The sequence below is a fragment of the Lissotriton vulgaris genome, chromosome 5, assembly GCF_964263255.1.
Source record: "Lissotriton vulgaris chromosome 5, aLisVul1.2, whole genome shotgun sequence".
Classification (NCBI taxonomy): Eukaryota; Metazoa; Chordata; class Amphibia; order Caudata; family Salamandridae; genus Lissotriton; species Lissotriton vulgaris.
In genome coordinates, this window is record NC_141693.1 from 1,884,113,375 (window position 1) to 1,884,130,555 (window position 17,181).

General features: G+C 48.0%; 1 pseudogene across 1 annotated transcript in view; it reads right to left on the reverse strand.

The window, feature by feature from the left end:
* The window catches only part of LOC147717622 (E3 ubiquitin-protein ligase TRIM39-like), a 346,887-nt pseudogene that overhangs the window by 21,168 nt on the left and 308,538 nt on the right, over window positions 1–17,181 (reverse strand). Inside the window, exon 7 of the transcript XR_015295600.1 lies at window positions 10,913–11,485. The product of XR_015295600.1 is annotated as an E3 ubiquitin-protein ligase TRIM39-like (transcript). The remainder of the gene's footprint in view (window positions 1–10,912; window positions 11,486–17,181) is intronic.

The following is a 17,181-nucleotide window of genomic DNA, read 5'->3' on the forward strand; positions in this document are numbered from 1 at the left end:
CCCTACGCTATCCAACACTTTCCCTACTGTTGCACCCTCTGGAGTGGGAATAGTAATTTTTACCCCTACGCTATCCAACACTTTCCCTACTGTTGCACCCTCTGGAGTGGGAATAGTAATTTTTACCCCTACGCTATCCAACACTTTCTCTACTGTTGCACTGTGGGAATAGTAATTATTGTTAAGTAAGTATATATTATATATGATTTGTTAATATTTTTTTTTTTTACTAAATATGTATTAATATTATTTTTTAACATTATTAAATATATTTAAATATGTTTAAGTAATTTATAAGTATTATTTACAGTATTTTTCATGTTATTTTAAACCCAAAAAAAACCGATATATTTGACAACGATATTTTTAACATCGATATTATTTTTTTGATATTTTGGTACTTACCATGTTGTACATAGGGTGTCGATATTCTTGCAATCGATATAATTACGCCGATATTTGTGTAGGTCGAAATTCTGTCTGTCGAAATTCGGTCATAGATCCACCCCTGCCTTCTTGGAAAGTCTAATTGACTCGCAACCGGCCCAAAACTCTGATCTAAATTCTGCCGAGTCAGATGTCTTTAATTGGCTTAAGGCTGCCAGCGATATCCACGCTCCGCTGAAAAAATGCAACACCATTCGTCATTCTAATGCCCATAAATGGCTCTCATCGGATCTGAGAGAAAAAAAGCTTATTGTTCGGCAAAAGGAGCGTGCATGGAGGAGAACCTATAATACTCTTGATAGGTCCAGTTACCTGGCTGCTCGTGCAGACTATATGAAAACGATTCTGTCTGCCAAATCTAAGTTCTTTTGCAACCTAATTGAACAGTCTAACAACAACCCTAAGGAGATTTTCTCCATTGTTAAAAAACTCACGAATCCTAGTAGAACTGAGTGTAAACCTGCTGCCAATCAAGACTTTTGTAACACCTTGAATCAATACTTCCTGCATAAAATTGCCTTAATCAAATCCAGCATTCCTGCCACTGTTCCGGATTTGTCTGTCTTGGCCTATTCATCTAACCATCCAATTTTGGATTGCTTTCCTCTCCTGAACATAACAACCCTTACATCCTTATTGAATAGGGTAAAATCAGGCTCTCCCCACGATTGCTGCCCCCCTCATATATTAAAGACGGTCTTTACCGCCTTTCCTACTCCGGCGCTGAGTCTTCTTAATACTTCTTTGCTCCAAGGAATTGTACCTGAATCGTTTAAGGATGCAGTCCTGCTGCCTCTCTTGAAAAAACCAGGAGCAGATTCCACTACCCTTTCGAACTACAGACCCATTTCCTTGCTTCCGTATTTGGCCAAAGTACTGGAAGCGCACGTCACCTCTCACCTCTCACTTTTTATCGAACAGTCGGGTGTGTTACATCCCTCGCAGGCCGGTTTTCGACCAGCCCATTCAACCGAGTCAGTTATCGTAGCTGTCTTGGACTCCCTACGCCTCAGTGCTGACTTGGGAATACCTCAGGCGCTGGTCCTGCTTGATCTGTCGGCCGCGTTTGACACGGTCGACCACAACATCCTTCTCGACCGTGTCAGATCTGTGGGCATTTGCGGCCGTGCTCTTGACTGGCTCAGATCTTTTCTCTGCGGCCGCACTCAGGCGGTCGGTCTCCCCCCTTTCTCCTCTCACAAACTTCATACCACTTGTGGAGTTCCCCAGGGTTCATCCCTATCACTGTTATTGTTTAACATCTATATGCTCCCTCTGCTTCAGTCCCTTCACTCTTTCAAAGTCACCACCTTCAACTATGCAGATGATCTGCAACTCACCTTTACAATTGACAACTCCCCTGCGATCCATCAATTTCAGAACACCATGCTCCATATCTGCCAGTGGATGGATGTGAATCAACTCAAGCTAAATCCGGGCAAAACGGAACTGGTCTTGTTCGGCAATAGTCATCTTTTTTGGGGCCCCCAATACTGGCCATCTAAATTAGGGTCCCCACCTGTGCCGTCTAAATCAGTCAAAAGCTTGGGGGTAGTTATTGACGACGAGCTTTCTTTAAAACCTCAGGTCAACTCCGTTGTGTACACCTGCTTTTTCCAATTGCGGAAAATAAAGAAGATCAGTCGGATGCTCACTCGATCAGCTTTGACGCAGGTTGTAAGAGCGTTAGTGTTGTCTCACTTAGACTACGCAAATGCCATCTACCTTGGTCTGCCTGTCACCCTTAGCAGACGTCTGCAGATGGCACAAAACCAGGCGGCAAGACTGATATATCGCCTTCCACGATGGCAGTCAGCCAGACCGCTTCTGAGGCAACTTCATTGGCTCCCGATTCAACATCGTGTCACTTTTAAATCGGCCTGCATAATCTTTAAATCCCTTCACACTCGTGGCCCTCAGTTCATTCAAAAACTTCTTCTTAGGTACACCCCCTCTCGCAGCCTTCGTTCTGCTTCCCAAATTCTCCTGACTGTCCCTCGTTATAAGCTGTTGCGCAAGGGAGGCCGTAGGTTTGCCACCCTTGCTCCTAAGTTGTGGAACTCTCTCTCCTTGGAGGTTCGATCCTGCACTGCTCTTCTTCCATTCAGGAAGTTTTTAAAGACATGGTTGTTCACCCAGGCTGCGGCCTAGTGCTTGAGGTCTCTTCGTAAAGTCAGTGCCCTGTTGGTCAGCGCCATGAAACCTTTGGGTGTGCGAGCGCTTTATAAAACTTTGATAAGATAAGATAAGGAGAGGACGAGATGCAGTCCTTGGCTGGGCATTGAGAACAAGTCTCGCTGCGGTATTCTGGACTACTTGCAATCTCTGTAGTTGTTCCTCATTGGCCGAGATGAACTGGCCGTTACAGTAGTCCAGTCTACTAATTACCAGTGCCTGGACAAGTGTTTTCCTATGGTTGTCAGTTAGGAATGGAAAGACACGTGGTAGCAGTCCGATGACATGAAAACAGAATCCTGCTACTTGATTTGTATGCTCTTTGAGCAGAAGTGCCTTATCAAGCCGCACACCAAGATTGTTTACGGTCTGTTTGGGGGTTGGTACTGGTCCCAAGTCCGGGGGCCACCATTCTGGGGACCACAGAAGCGTGGCCTCCCCGAACAACATGACCTCCGTCTTGCCTACATTGCACTGGAGGCAGTTTAAAGCCATCCAGTCTGATATAACCCTCATTCCTTCCGCAAAAGATCTCTGTATTGCGGGCGTGAGAGTCTGGAAGGGGAATAAAAGCTGGGTGTCGTCAGCATACGACACCGGGGTGAACCCATATGCTCTAGCAATGTCTGCCAAGGGGGCCACATACCCATTGAAGAGTGTGGGGCTTAGGCATGAGCCCTGTGGCACTCCCTTGGTGAGCTCCCTTAAGATGGAATGATGGGAGCCCAATCTGACTCCTTGCGAGCGGCCCGAAAGAAAGCTCTCCAACCAGGACAGAGCTACACCTCCTATACCCACCTCCCTCAAGCGACCGAGAAATATTTGATGTGACACTGTGTCGAAGGCAGCGGATAAATCCAGCAGCACCAGAATCATAGAGCCTCCTCCATCTAGTGTCATCCTGATGTTATCGGTCACTGAGAGGAGGGCAGATTCGGTGCTTGGGAGGGGTGGCTGGTATGGTAGTTGATGGTTTAAATATTTGTTAATTGTGCATAGTATATAGCTTTGCGTACTACAATTTACTATTTCTTATTATAGGAAAGCACTTTTTATTGGAAAAAGCATTGACTGGATACTGTTGCTAGTTACTTTCTGGGTTTTGAGTCTCTAGACCACAGCACTCCCCTGAGAAAGCCTTGTACTTTCTCTGAGAAACCCTTGTACTGCTTTACCTTGCAACCATGGGAGTCAAGTGCTAAAAATGGGTACTTGTTTCCCAGTTTGGGGTCCACAGTAAGGGAGAACCACGACGAAAGGCATAAGACACCAGTTACAATTGGGGACTTGTACCGTCTGAATGACCTGGGTCCCCGACCTGGATTTCACAAAGGTCTGTATTGGAAATAACCGGTAAAGTGAGATGAGGAGCAAGGGGTGCTTGATAAGGGTCATACAAGACATTTTGGTGGGATAGGTTAGTGCTGGCATGGTGGTCAGCTAAAGAAATGCCCTTACCGTGCCCTTAGCACTTAGCCTATCACATACGTAGCAAGTGCTGGCTCAGAATACACTGTAAAGGGGTGAGCTACACTGATCCTTGTGAAATAAATCACATAAAGCAGCACACGCAGAAAATGCAAAACTGCAACATTCTTTCACGTTGTTTATGTGAATGTTATGATGCATCAATGAACTCTGCTCAAACATCAATCAGAGGCGTAAATAGTTTATCGACAAAAGAAAAAATGATTATCTGTGAGCCACAATCTCCTTTAGCCAAACTTTTCCACAAGCAACACTTAGTGGAGCAAACTTCCTCAGGGCTATTGACGTATGGTAGGAATGCTGTAGTTGAATAGTTGTATTGTTAGTCGAATCACAATCGGTACATCAATAATGTGAAATAAAAGTTTGTTATAAGCGTCAATGAGGTGCCTGGTACCAATCATTCTTGGCGAGCAGAATAAGAAGTATAAATGAAAGTAGAAAAAGTACATGAACCCCTTAATAGGGTAAGATCCTCAGTATTCGAACATCCCGAAGGAATTTCATGCAACAGACAATTCTGTTGCTTGGGATTCCTTCGGGACACTGATTCCTAGGATCTTACCTTATCAAGAAGTTCGTGTACTAGTCAATAGCCCTGAGGAAGTCTTGGATAAAGACAAAACATGTGTTGGCTGTGTTTGGATATGACTACATGTTGTTAAAGTTGTACTTGGACTGTACAATAAGCGTGACTATTTTCATGTGGAACACTTTGTATATTCCTTAAATCGCAATTTGTACTGCCAGAATTATAGATTTTTATGTTAAACGAAATATTGTCTCAATGAATTTTTGACTACAACAAGTTGTGACTTAGTAAATTGAACTGTTTTGTGCTCCAGTCTTTTATCATTTATTATATTTGGCATTGCAAATGGCAATATCCATGATTGCCCTTCCTTGTAGCAGTAAAGCTGTCTGTTGTTGCACATAAGTAATCTGTTTACTGACCACAATTTGGGTGGTTGCAGTGCTGTTTTTTTCTATTCCACTGCTACTATTTTCTAATAGAATGTGCTAAGAGGATGTTGTTAATTTTATTACAGTTATACTAGTTTTAGTTCAACTTAAAAATAAACAGGCAGTTTTCTCTCACGTTATGTTTTATACTGAGAAACAAACTAGGAACCATAAGGTTAAACAGAGCATCCACTCTGATGTTGGCCTCCGGTGGGTACAAAACACAAGATCTGCTAATTAACATGATATTTTAGCCAATAAAAAACAGAGACAGCGCAGAGGTACTCTGGACTTACCACAACTTAGCTCATGTAAGGTTTGAAAAATGATGGTAAGATATATGCCAAGAAAAGAGTAAGATGCTGTTAGTGGACACAAGGCACACTGAACTTTTTATAGCTCAGGTCGATGCAGTGAAAGCCTGTCTCGTCACAGTCACAGGACTCACGTCTCTATCACCGTTCATGAGGGATAGAATTCCTCTCCCTAAAGCCTGGTAAGGATGGTGCCTCCCGTGTGAACAGAGAAGAAGATTCATCGAGGCAATGAAGGGGCAGCGGTTACCCTTGACTGCTGGTTCTCACCACCGTTTGAGAGTCAAGCACAAGTCCAATAGTATTGGAGGGCATGGAGCACCAGCGGTAAGCAGCTGTGTCAACTTCAGATACTACCCAGTGACAACAGAGCACCTAAGGGCGCCACGAAGCAGCCTCACAACAGCTTAGTGGCAGTAGATTATGTCACACATAAATCCTTCAACTGGTTCTGGTGGCAGTGAGTGATCTTGTACAGAGCTCTCTCATCTTTTGTAATGGGAAGTGAGTGATGGTATTGACATATCTTTCAACTTGTAACAGAGAAATACATTATTCTCAGCTCCTACATCTGCTGGTAGTTGAATGGCAAACACAGTTCCTTTATCTGGCGTTACAGGCTGTACATTGCTTTATGTTTTTATTGGCCCACCTGACATCGAAAACTCAGTTCACACCTCCCGAGCCCTCTGTGACACCCTAGCGGACTACTTCCACCAGAAGATCACACACATCTACAGCAACTTCAACACTCAACCCACCGACTTCAAACTTATTTACGCTCTCACTGACGCCACCGAGACCCATCGATTATCCGAATGGAACCAGCTCTTGACCCAAGACACCAATACCATCGTAAACTCAATCCACTCCGGTGCACCCACAAACCCCTGCCCACACCACAATATATACAACTTAGGGAAAAACTAAATCAGCAACCACATCACAGAGATCCTCAACATGTCTATCACAACAGTCACCATTCCCCGTAAGGATGCATGCAGTCAAGCCTCTCCTGAAAAAACCCTCCGCCGACCCCAGCGTACTGAGGAATTATCGACCCATCTAGCTCCTGCCCTTGCCTGCCAAAATCTTGAAGAAAGCCATCCACCGCCAGCTCATGGAATACCTCGAAGAGAACAACCTTTTCAACGCCTCCCAATCAGGCTTCTGGGTAAACCACAGCAGAGAGACTACCCTGGTCACAGCTACAGATGACATCAGACTCCTCCAAGGGGAAATAGCAGCCCTCATCCTCCTCGACCTCTCTGAGGACTTCGAAACCGTCTTCCGTCATACCCTCATCACCAGACTCTGCCACCTGGGCATCCAAGGCAATGCTATCAAATGGATCACCTTCTTCCTCTCCAGCCGAACACAGAGGACCCACCTACCACTTTTTCCTCCTAACCCAAGAACATTATCTGCGGCATCCCCAAGGGCTCCTCCCTCAGCCCCACCCTCTTTAACACCTACAAGACGCCTCTGGCACACATCGCCTGCACCCACTGACTCAACATCATCTCATGTGCCAACGTTTCCCTCACAGAAGACATGGACCACTAGAGCCAACTTCCAGGACACCTTGTCCAACATCGCCAGCTAGATCAAGGCCAACTGCCTGAAGCTCAACTCAGAGAAAACATAAGTACTCAACATGGAAACAACCTCTCCCCTGGGATGACTCCTGGTGGCCCAGTTGACTCGGCCCTGCTCCTGCTCTCTCCAACCACACACGCAACCTCAGAATCATCCTAGACACACCCAACTAATCATGAAGATCCAAGTCAACACCGTCTCCTCCTACTGCTTCCACACCTTCCACATACTCCACAAGATCTTCTGCTGGATCCCCATCTCCACCAGGAAATCAGTCACCCAAGCCCTCGTTTCCAGCCGCCTTGACTACGGCAACGCACTCTACGCCGGAGCCACCAAACTACTACTCACCCGCCTCCAGACCATCCAGAACACCACAGCAAGACTCGTTCTCAACCTCCCCAGGAGACCAAGCACCACCCCCAACTGGCTCCTGTATAGAAGAGATGCCTCTTGAAGCTCCTGACTCACGCCTACAAGACCCTCCATGACTCCGCGCTCGCCTACATTAACCACCCCTTGACGTTCCATCGACTCACCAGGGAACTCCGCTACACCTCCCTTGCCCTGGCCCACCCCCCCCGCATCCACCAGAACAGCTACTGAGGTTATTCCTTCTCCTACCTCCCTGCCAAGTCCGGGAATAACCTCCCCCTTCACCTATGCACCTGTCCTTCACTGGAAGAATTCGGAAAGAAGCTCAAGACATAGATCTTCGACCAAGAACGTTAGGACATAGCACCTGGAGACCCCTAGGCATGACAAGTTGCTCTTTAAAAGAACTCTTTGATTGATTGATTGATTGATTGATTGATAGGAAAGGTCAGGTCTGTAACCTGGTGACAGCGAGTGGCAGTACATACAGCTCATTTACCTTGTGTTAGTGGAAATGAATGATACTTTATACAGCTCTCACATCTGGTATTAGTGACAGGACCTGACAAGAGTCAATACACAGGTCAGCGACCTTGTGGCTTTGAGAATAGACACTTCAAGTACCTGTAGATTATGTCACACATAAATCCTTCAACTGGTTCTGGTGGCAGTGAGTGATCTTGTACAGAGCTCTCTCATCTTTTGTAATGGGAAGTGAGTGATGGTATTGACATATCTTTCAACTTGTAACAGAGAAATACATTATTCTCAGCTCCTACATCTGCTGGTAGTTGAATGGCAAACACAGTTCCTTTATCTGGCGTTACAGGCTGTACATTGCTTTATGTTTTTATTGGCCCACCTGACATCGAAAACTCAGTTCACACCTCCCGAGCCCTCTGTGACACCCTAGCGGACTACTTCCACCAGAAGATCACACACATCTACAGCAACTTCAACACTCAACCCACCGACTTCAAACTTATTTACGCTCTCACTGACAGTGACAGTGAGAGTGACAGCTCGTTCAGCTGGTGGCTGTGAGTGGCACTGTACAGAGTCCTTTACTTGCTGCCACTGAGTGACATTGTACTCACCTCCTAGTGACTGTGAGTGATATTACAGACAGACTCATTCTTGGTGGGTACTGTGGTGTCTTGGGCCTTAGGCCCACATGCAGGCACATTAAAGGCACAGACACATAGTTGGAGTACAGGAACTGGCCCAGGGCACGGGCCCCAGGCCCCTCTTAATTACAGGGTCACTTGACCAGTGACGCCTGTGGTGGGTGGGTGTAAATTGTGGGTTTGCACTAGGCAAAACTTTAGAATGTGTCCAGGCTCGCCTCGTTGAACGTGCGGGGATCCACTCTGGTGGTGGGATGCTCCTTGGTGATGATGCACATGGCATCAATCTCTGGCTTTAGGTGACCTTGGGGAGTGAGGAGGACTGGAGGGACTTTGCAGCCCATGTCTTCATCTTGCTGAGGCTGTTCTTAACCCGTGGCATCTGAGGTGAGAAGCAGGGATGCCGTCGGACTTGGACGGCCGATGCTTGGGACTGGACGGTCATGCTGGGAAGCGTTGGAGAGAGATACGGTTCACGCTGGCTGCGGCTTACACTTGGTTCTCCCATTGGGCTGTCTCCAGGGACGTTGGTCCGGCTTGATGGCTGTTGGTGTCTCTGGGTGCACGCATCTTGTGGTGGTACGAGTCCTCTGTCCTGTCACTCTGCTCATTTTTTTTTCTCTTCTTGCTACCAGTGGTGCTCTATGCAGTCACCCCTCCGGGCTTTACAAGCAGTGATTGGCAGAATCCGATGGATGCTGTGTAGGCAGCAGCAGCTGTCGTGGGCTCTGTGTGCATGGGCACACTGGGGGAACTGCTCTCCCGTGTCTTTTGCTTGCAGGGCACTGTTACCTATAGACTTTTGTGCAGGTGCTGCACCGCTTGTGTTACATTCTTACGGTTCCTTTAGTTGTGTCAGTTGGCCACAGCAGCCTGGTCAGCTCTGCAGGGTGCTTTCTGGACACTGTGCTCTTGAGACGGGTGCAGTAGCTCCCAATGGGATTTACGTGGCAGTGTAATAACCTTCGTAGGCCTGGACAGCTTTCTTGATACCACAGGCCTCGTGGCTTTCTTAGGGGCAACTGAGGAAGGTGCAGGAGAATTGGAACTGCAGCCAACACCTTCACAGCTCCTCGGATGCATCAGTTGTGTGAGTCACTCTCCACACAGGTGCTGCTGGGGCCGGTGCTAGGCACCACCATGCTTCTCACGCCAGCAGGGCCTCCATAGCCAGCAAAAGGACGTGCGTGGCGGAGACTCCTGTGATGTAGCTGCACTTTGTCACATTGGTCGGCAAGCTCTCCTCGAGACTTCTAAATTCTGGACCAGGTAACCTCCGCTAGGGTTGGGAAACCTTTAACAGCGGTGCTTCCGCTACGTCTTCACCGCTGTGGCCATCATTGCGAGCCACACGGGGTCTGGCAGCATTGCTGCGCTGTATATGCTTCTCTTCATGTGGCCACGGCGCTTCCCTCATGAGATGCCGATGTAGGGCTCTCGGCGCTGGTGCAGGAGGTCTAGCGCTTCTGGTAACCTCCCATCATGGTATTTGGATCCGGCTTACAGCGGCGCTGTAGTTATTGGGGCTGCCTGTGCAAAGCTCCACTCTTGGTGTAGCCCTTGGCTTCTCTCTCGCATAGACTGCAGGCGTTCGGTGTCACCCCGAGCCAGTGCGGCCAGGCAGTGCGTCCTCCGCTGGCCTTCACGCCTGTTGGCGCCCCAGCATTTTGTTGCCCCAATGGCTAGTGCCTCTTTAGGTAATGACCATGGTAGGCTTCCTGGTGCTGCAGGCCATGCTTTACTATGCGGGCGCACTCTCTGCGGTCTATCCGTGTTATCTTCACCAATGGGGCATATTCTCAATGTGCCGGGAGGCTTTGTCTAGGCACTTGTGACCGGTCCCTCCTTCACCCGCTGCATACAGTCCTACCCGCGAGGCTCAAATTATGCCCAGTGGGTAGTTGGGCACAGCAACTGGTTTGCTTCTGCCTTATCAGTCGGGTAAATGCAGGGAGCCGGATGTCGCTCTCGTGGGCCATCACGCTGGCAGCAGGTGCGGGGTGCCTTAAGCACAGGCTACCTTTCCCCCCACATAGAACCATATAACGGCTGCAAGCTCACACGCGGGGGCTAACCCCATCATGCCCTTGTGGTGTCTTGGGCCCTAGACCCACATGCAGGCACATTAACGTCACAGACATATAGTTGGGGTACTGGAACTGACCCAGGGCACGTGCGCCCAGACCCTTTTATTTACAGGGTCACCTGACCGTTGACCGGTGGGTGTAAAGTGTGGGTTAGCATGAGGCAAAACACTAGAATGTGTCCAGCCGGACACTACAGGTACCAAGATACCAAATTTCTTTAAATCGTGAAAATATAATTATACATAATTCCTTTACCTGGCGTTAATAACAACAAAACACATGATAAATACTTACTTTATTAGGTTGCAGTCACTGACATTCTGCACAGCTCTCTTACCTGGTGTCGTCTAAAGCCTCTGCTGCTCTCTCTGCCATCCTGTCACCGGCTGGATACACAGCGATCCAGAATTGTTCTTGCCTTCATTGACCTCAGGACAGAAGAAGGGGCGTAGGGTGGAGGGGAAGGAGGCCCCGGAGAAGGTGAAGAGCACAGACCGGTCATCCACACTGTACACCGAGAGCCTGCCCGCCTCATAGTCCAGGAAGAGCCCCACAACCCTGACGGGCAAAGATGGAGTTAGGACGGTGGGAGGGAAGGTAAGAGCTCTATATTCATCATGTTTGAGCCACACTGTCCAGTATCCATCCTTAGGAGATGCTGTGATGTCCCCCAACCTCGTCACAGCCTCGTCACACACCCCCAGGATCCAGCTTGTCTTGTCCCCTACCTCCACCTCCCAGTAATGCCTCCCTGAGCTCAGCCTCTCTCGCCCCAGGACAATGAGGGCAACATCATATCTCTGGGGGGTGTAAGGCAGACACTGTTCTCTTTCGCCATCTCTCACGCTTCTTCCATCATCGGACAGGAATTGCCTCCGATGAGCAGTGTCAGGATCCAGGGTCACCTCAGCTGCAAAGCAACATGAAGCAGAGATCAGCAGTCAATCACAACAAAGATTGACAACCAGTCAATCACATCATATAATTGAAGAAGTGACAACCAGCCAATGAAAGGAGCTACAGCACCTTAGCCAATCAAAAAAGAACCAGTCACAAGTAACAGCACAATATCTATTTTGCATCGTAATTATCTAGACTGCTGATAAAAATCAGAGAATCCTACACTCAGGTGCTCCTTGGCCCTTTTCTGCACATCACATAAAATGCAAGCCCCATCTCTGGAGGACACGACCATTGACAAGCTCGCTCGAGGGCACAGCCGCCAGGGTCAGAGATGCTCAGTTCTGGGTGCCCAGTCTAGACGGCTATTTCTGTGCTGTAACATCGCATGTCAAATATTTTATAAAATAGCAATAACAGAATGCGAAATGTAAACAATGAATAAACAGATACTCAAAGTAAATTGCTTAAATAACGCTCAAAGGCCAGGAACTTTCCCAAATGTATTCTGCCTTGACATGCATGTCAGTAATTATAACGTTTTGAGGATTCAATTGAATAAACTTTAAAAATACAGGGCACCTGCAATTTCTCCCAGCTCACGCCCCTTCCGTGCCATTTCCTCTTTTCACCAGCAAAATAATAATTTACAAATTCAGTAAAGGGGGAACTATGTTGGACTTATTAACAGACTTAAGCTTAGTCTGTAAAGTGAAAAAATGTGGTCACCTTTTTATACATGTAGCGCGGAGAGGCTGTCACCCCAGCAACCCCGGTTCTCGTCACCCCCATGTGGGGATTCATTATGTGACCCCCCCTCTTGTCTCCACAGACGAACGATTGGGGGTATGCTATGGAGCAATGCCCCTCTAGGGACGAGGAAGATGAAGACGGCGGTCTCTTTAACTGGCACCCGCCAGGCGAAGGGGAGGAGCCAACACCGACGTCAAGTATGGCCGCCTCCGGAGGCGTTGGAGGCGAGAGCGGAGTAGAGGCGAGAGAGGAGGCGAAGGGAGCGGAGAGAGAAGCAGACGAGACCGGAAGAACCGTTGTAACATCCCCGGCAGACAGGAGGAGAGACCCGTTGGCGGCGCGGGAGCCAGGAGGCCATCGGCAACACGAGCCGCCCCGCCGCACGCCAGGAGGTGTGTGGCTCACAGAGGTACGGAGCCGTATAGTGGGCTGGGTGGAGAGAAGGGGTAGACCAGTCCCCTGACCCGAAGTCCCCGGTAACCCCTTTCCGTTTGCACCCCTTTCCCCTCACCGTAACCTGTATAGTAGCACGAGTGGTGTTTCCTCACTCCCTGTCCCTTGCACTTCTCGACGTCAGGACTTTGGACTGATACCTGTCCTTTCTTCCTTTCCTTCCTTACGGATCTCCTGCTATCATCACCGAGCCGGAAGCCTCGCGTTCACGGAGGAACCCCCCGACGCAACACCTGGGAAGAAGACGGCACTCGACCAAGGAGGAGAACGATAAGGAGTTGATCACCCCGGAGGGCCCCTTTGAGGAAAACTTGTACTGACTTTCTCTATAGTCAAATAAAACCTGCTGTCACTAAAACCCGCCCCTTTCCTCACCATCCCGCTACAACAAGTTTACGGTGTTATCGCCTAGAAGTTAAAGAGCCAGATGTATCAAGCTTTTTTTGTGTTTGCAAAAGGCTTCAGATGTAGCAAACCCCTTCTTTTTGCGATTCTGTAACCTGTTACCGAATCGCAAAATGTGTTTGTGATTCACTATTTGGAAGGGGCGTGTCTCGGGCGTCCCTTCCAAATAGCGAATCCTAATGGTATGTATGAATGTTTTGTGGCTGTGAATGCGGTTGCAAAACATTCGCATTGTTCCACCTACTTCAAGTAGGTGCTAACCCATTCGCAAATTGGAAGGAGGGACCCCTTCCCATTCTGCCTGCTTTTATAAAATGTACAGAAAACTTTTCATTTTTCTTTTTGTAAAGCATCTCGTTTTCCTTTAAGGTAAATGAGCTGCTTTACAAAAAAAAGATGGCAACCCAATATACCTCGAGGGACTGGGTATAATCAATTATCTCTATACAAATGTTCCTCAAGGAATTTGTTTCAGTGATTATTCAAATTTTTCATCAAGTCACCAAAACGGTGAACAAAATTCTTACAACAGGGATATATTCAAAAGAAGCTGTATTTGTGAAGAACAGTTCCGGTTCTTAGCAACACTGTCACTACTACTTTTTCACATCTTTATAGTAGTGTAACACCCTTTTGTCAGCAAAGCAGATTTACAATTTCATACATGTTTTTCATGAAACAGAAATTTCTTAACATATATGTACAAAACATAAATGTCAAAAAAATGACCGATGTACACAAATACGAAAAAGGTGTCAATATGTCGACGTTTCGGTCTTTCTTTGGTCACACAGATCCATAAAACCATCCTCCGGACACAGCGTTGGTCAGTATCCAGACATTCCTATGCAGAATAAAAACAGTACATACAACAATGAAAAACCCCTAGAATCTATAAATATATCCGTATATCATCTGCTCACACCGCAGTCCAACATCAGTGACTGGCCTACAAGGCATGCAAAAGTGAAATGACAGGCCTCCAACTACTAGTAACTATAAACCACCGATAAGTGTAGAAACAGAAAGCCGTAAACCAGTGGATAACACCCAATAGCCAATAATCCACACCCTAGTGACTCACACCATAGAAACCACATTTCTTACTCTATTTCACGTTCCTTTTTGGCAATACTAGCGACTGATGGTATACCTGCTTCCCACGCAGTTACGAAAAATTGGTAGATGCAATAGCTACAGAGTGAAATTGGATTATATAGGTAAGAGTGCTTGCATGTGTTCTGAATTCGTTTCTTTTCTTTTTTTAACTTGTGATACAAGTGGTGGTTTATGTAACTGAGAATATTTACCCTACTCTTGATCTATGAGCAGAGCTTTTTACTGGCAAGGAAAAGAAGGAACGTGAAATGTTATGTTATGTTATGTTATTGTTATTTGTTGTGCGCACAGCTACTCCAGCTAAGGAGCGTCCTGGCGCATTGACAAGGTAGAACATAACATAACAGGAACTAAACAGAAAATTTGAAGGGGCTAACTAAAACAGGAAGGTTTTTATGGCTTTCCGGAAAGCCGTGAGGCCCTCCAGCAGGCGAATTTCAACCGGGAGAGCATTCCAAGTTGTTGCAGCTTTGACGCTGAAGGAACGTCCCCCCACACGGCAAAGCCTGTATCTAGGAACCACAGCATAGGCCTGGCCTTGGGAACGGAGGGTGCGCGTAGGGACATAGAAAGAAAGAAAGCTGGACATAATTTCAGGGCCTATGCCTCTCAAAATCTTAAAGGTCAAACAAAGGACCTTGAAGAGGATACGCTTCCTCACTGGAAGCCAGTACATGGAGCGAAGGACACTTGACACCGAGCAAAATCTGGGCAGGCCGACAATCGCTCTGGCCGCAGCATTTTGTACCCGTTGCAAGCGGGTAAGCTCAGCCTGATTGGCCCCGACCAGGAGAGAGCTAGCGTAATCCAGGCGAGAGATGACAGTGGCCTGGATTACCAGCTGCCTGGTTGGGGCGTCAAAGTATTTGAGGACAGGTCGTAAGCCTCTCAGCAGGCCAAAACAACAGGCAGCTGTTTTTTTGATGTGTCCTACGAAGGTAAGACCAGCATCCAGCCAGACTCCCAGGTTTTTCAGCTCCGACACCGGAGTCGGAGTTGGTCCCACTCTGGCGGCCACCATTGGTCACCCCATAGTTCCACTCCCCTTCCGACAATCATAACCTCTGTCTTAGTGGCATTAAGCTGTAGACAGTTCCCCGTCAACCAGCTGGCCACCGCCTTCAGTCCATCCTGAAACCAGGGGGCATCTTGTTCCGCATCCCTGCTGAGAGTAACCGCTAGCTGTGTGTCGTCGGCATATGAGACCAAGGTTAGGCCCCACTGCCTGGCGACCTCAGCCAGCGGTCTCACGTACAGATTGAACAATGTGGGACTCAGCGAGGATCCCTGCGGAACCCCCATGGCCAGTGGCTGGAAATTGGACTTGAAGGGAGGGATGGCAACACAGAAGGAACGATTGCCGAGGAAGGAGCGGAACCACTGCAGCGCCTGGCCCCCGACACCAATCTCCTCGAGCCGATGCAGAAGGATACTGTGAGAGACCGTGTCAAAGGCGGCGCTGAGATCTAGCAGTATCAGCGCCGCCGTCTGACCAGCATCCAACACCGCACGGAGATGTTCTACCATCACGAGGAGGGCAGTCTCCGTGCTGTGCCCAGCACGGAAGCCATTTTGTGTGGGATCAAGGGCGTTGGTCCGGGCGAGATGTTCTGACAGGGCCAAGTTGACATGAGCCTCTGTTAACTTCGCCAGCCAGGGTAGCAGTGAGATGGGGCGGTAGCTTTCGGGCTTCGATGGGTCCATGGTGGGCTTCTTGATGATTGGGGACACCACCGCCTGCTTCCACTTAGTTGGAACCACACCCGACTCCAGTGAGAGGTTGACTAGGGAACATACAACAGAACGTCCCATAAAGGCATGATCTCTAAAAAGAGCAGGTCTTACTGGAGAACCAGATTTAACTTGCAAAGCAAGTTTGTCAAACCCCGGGGGTCACCAAAAAGGCACTGGGATGGCTGAAAGCCTTTCTTACGAACAGGAGCTTTCAGGTCCAAAGAGGGACTTTCCTCTCGGACAGTATGACGTTAGAACAGGGGGTACCTCAGGGCTCTGCCCTGAGTCCCACCCTGTTCAACTTGTACATGGCACCGCTGGCAGGAGTGGTACAATCGTTCGGCGTAGAGCTTGTCTCCTACGCCGACGATACTCAACTTTTAATCTCCCTGTCTCAAGCCCCCTCCTCCGAGGCTGAAAATTTCAAATCCTGCATGTGCAAGTTTGCTGCATGGATGACGGAACACTGTCTCAAATTAAATGGCACAAAAACGGAGGTTCTAATAATAGGTGGAAATGACACTAAATGGACGAAGGACTGGTGGCCTATCTGTCTGGGTCCCCTACCTACTCCCAATCAGGAAGCAAAAAATGTGGGTGTCTTGATAGACAACAAGCTCTCCTTCGACAGCCATGTCAAAAAACAGTAGGCAAGTGCTTTGGAGTCATGAAAACCCTCAATCGTACCCTGGATTTGCTCCAGCTGAATTCCAGACGTACCATGACACAGGCACTTATCACTTCCCGAATAGATTATGGGAATCTGTTGCTGCTGGGTACATCAGAAAAAAACATTAAAAGACTACAGGTCTTGCAAAACTCAGCAGCTCGCCTAGTACTAAGACTTCCTCGTAGAGCTCCCTCCAGACCTTCCCTGGCCACCCTTCACTGGTTGCCAATTAGCAAGAGGATACATTTTAAAGCTCTCCTCTGGTGCCATAGGATTATCCACCAAAAAGCCCCTTCATATCTGGCCGATCTAGCAGTACCGTACGAGCCCAACAGATCTCTCAGATCTAAAGGAACGGGCCTGCTTAAAACGTCGCTCTCTAAAAAGGCTAGAATGGGAGGTAGGTCCTTTCGCACTCTTGTTGCTAGGAAGTGGAATGCCCTCCCCACGAACATCAGGCAAGAAATAAATGAGTCAACTTTCAGAAAGTTATTGAAAACCCATCTATTTACTCTTTAGATGTAGGCTCTCTGTCTCTCCTCCTAAAAGTACTCTCTCTCCACAGCGCGGGG